We start from the raw sequence: 3040 nt of genomic DNA, 5'->3' as shown, positions 1-3040 counted from the left end.
AAAAGAAACCTATGCTGCAGTGGATGTGGCCAAAGTGTTCCTCAAGGAAATCTTTAGATTGCATGGCCTACCTAAGAGAATAGTAAGTGATTCACAGTAAAACAAACCTACGCTGCAGTGTGTTCCTCAAGGAAATCTTCAGATTGCATGGCCTACCTAGGAGAATAGTAAGTGATAGAGATCCCAAGTTCACGTCAAGATTCTGGATTGCATTTTTCGAAGCAGTAGGAACCTTCTTAGATCTCAGCACAACTTACCACCCCGAGACCGATGGTCAAACTAAAAGGGTGAACCAAGTAATCAAAGATATACTTCGGTCATGCTGTGGCAAGGAACCCAAGAAGTGGCTAAGCTATCTGCACCTAGTCGAGTTCGCCTACAATGCTTCTTATCACAGAAGTATTGGGATGATCCCTTTCAAAGCTTTGTATGGACAAGATTGCTTAACTCCATGAAATTGGTCCGACCCATTGATTAGGGTCGAGATGTCCAGACAGATGCTTGACAACATGGAGCAGCAGATGTAGTCAATTCGCAAAGATATAAAAGCTGCCCAGGATAGATAGAAGCAATATGCAGATAAGAAGAGGACAGACAAAAAATTCAAAGAAGTAGATATGGTCTTCATTCGAGTACGCCCCAAAGAAGTTCTCTATCTCTTGGGAAGTACAAGAAATTATCCCCCAGATATTGTGGACCATATTTGATAACAAAGAAAGTAGGTGACTTAGCCTACGAGCTTCTTCTGTCTCCTCATCTCAAAGTCCATAATGTATTTCATGTCAGCCTTCTAAAAAATATATATACCAAGCCCAAATCATGTGCTTGATGATGAAATCTTAACTTCTTCAACCAAAGGGCAGATGGAACTCCAACCTGAAGAAATCCTTGATGTTCGAGAAAAGGTTCTTAGGATTCTGAGAGAATTATTGGTCAAATGGAAGTTCTATCCTTTTGAAGATGCCACCTGGGAGAAAGAAGCCAAAGTGTTATGAGATTACCCCCAGTGAGATGAGGACATCTCGCGTTTTTCAAGTGGGAGACAATGTAAGATTCCTTCCTAGCCCCTCAAGATGTCTAGTATCTTCCCTTGTAATCAAATCCCTCTTCAGAAATATAAAAGATCTTGTTTCTACCTATTTTGGCTTAGAGAGAGAAAATGTTCTAGAGAGAGGTTATTCAGATTTTAGATATTTTTGGATGAAAAAATATCTCTTATTAAAATAAATTCCCCCAAAACAGAAGTTCAAAAAGATTTCCAGAAGGTGCATTAGAAATCAATTATAATCTGTTCAAAAGGCCTTATCCTAGAGGTCTAGATTTTCTGAAAATTTTAAATTAAGGTTCTGAGGGGCCAATCAGATTCATCCAAATGTATGGAGGAGAAAAATTGAAGAAATAAAAAAATCCCCCCAAAAATGAGTAAGTACTCACATAAGATGAAGAGTGGGACTAAGGACCAAAGAAAATACTTTAAAAATGATTTTTTTACATCTCAGAGTGGAGATTTTCCCTCATGAAGGAGGCACCTGTGTGGTGGAGTTTTAAATTCCCAAAAATTGAGATATTTCATCTCTCCTCTCTCCTAATTCAAGTCTAATTCCAAAAAGTAAGCTAAATTGACCCAAAAATGGTCAAACATTGACCAAACTGATCTCAAAACTAGAATCAGTTTGCTTGGCTAGAAGCTCACTTTTTCCTATAAATAGAAGCCTTCCCCTTTGTTGAAGCTTAATAGTGTTTTATGCACTATTACTCTACTCCTCCCCCCAGAGCCAAAAACTGTGAATTTCTTAATAATTCATTAATTTTTGACCATTCCCTCTTCTAAAGAATTGATGGCCACTCTTGTTGCAAACAAGAGTAGATCCCTCAAACCATCAAGCTAAAGGAAAGCTCCCAGAAATTCATGTAAGTTAGAAATCCTACTTTTTCTTTATTCTTTTAATGGTTTTCTAATTTTTGTTATCTTTAAAATGATAAATTGATGCTATGCCTTGTTGGAAAGGCTTCCCCCCTCTCATTCTTAAAATCAGCCTTTCTTTATCCTAGATAAGTAATCTAATTATTGGAATTAAACTTTTCATATTGTTTCTCTTTTAAAAGTGGAATTTGATTAGTTTAGAATGCTTTAAACCAATTGGGGATAATTTTTAAGTAATTGAAGGTTAGAAAAATTTGAAAAATGGTCAGCCATACAAAGGAGGTTATGGTAAAATTTTCTTATATTTTGTGAAATAAGTTTTATCTTTTATTATTCAAAAAGAGTAATCCTCATCGTTTGTGTATTCTAAAAGTGTTATTTTCATTCTAGGAATAGAAAATGCATAGTAGAAATATTTTTATTATAAAAGTGTTATTTCCATTAAAATTAAATTCTATGCATAGAAAGATGCATATTGATTATTTTTTTATTATAAAAGAGTGCTTTCACTAGATTTAAATTCTATGCATAGAAAGATGCATATTGATTATGTTTTTATTATAAAAGAGTGATTTTCATCAATATTGATTTTTATGCATAAAAGAATTTTTTTTAATTATAAAAGTGTTACTTTCATCAATATTGATTTTTATGCATAAATAGATGCATAAAAGATATTTTAATATTATAAAAGTGTTACTTTCATCAATATTGATTTTTATCCATAAATAGATGCATAAAAGAATTTTTTTAATTATAAAAGTGTTACTTTCATCAATATTGATTTTTATGCGTGTAAAAGAATTTTTTATTATTATAAAAGTATCACTTTTATCAATATTGATTTTTATGCATAAATAGATGCATAAAAGAATTTTTTATTATTAAAAAAGTGTTACTTTCATCAATATTGATTTTTATGCATAAATAGATGCATACAAGAATTTTTCCTATTATAAAAGTGTTACTTTCATCAATATTGATTTTTATGCATAAAAGAATTTTTTTCTTATTATAAAAGTGTTACTTTCATCAATATTGATTTTTATGCGTAAATAGATGCATAAAAGAATTTTTTTATTATAAAAGTGTTACTTTCAGCAAAAATGGATTTTT

The sequence above is a fragment of the Cibotium barometz genome, chromosome 4 (genome assembly GCF_041138505.1).
Source record: "Cibotium barometz isolate CiBa-2024 chromosome 4, ASM4113850v1, whole genome shotgun sequence".
NCBI classification, from domain to species: domain Eukaryota; kingdom Viridiplantae; phylum Streptophyta; class Polypodiopsida; order Cyatheales; family Cibotiaceae; genus Cibotium; species Cibotium barometz.
The sequence above is the reverse complement of the archived record's forward strand: the minus strand, read 5'-3'. Positions refer to the sequence as shown.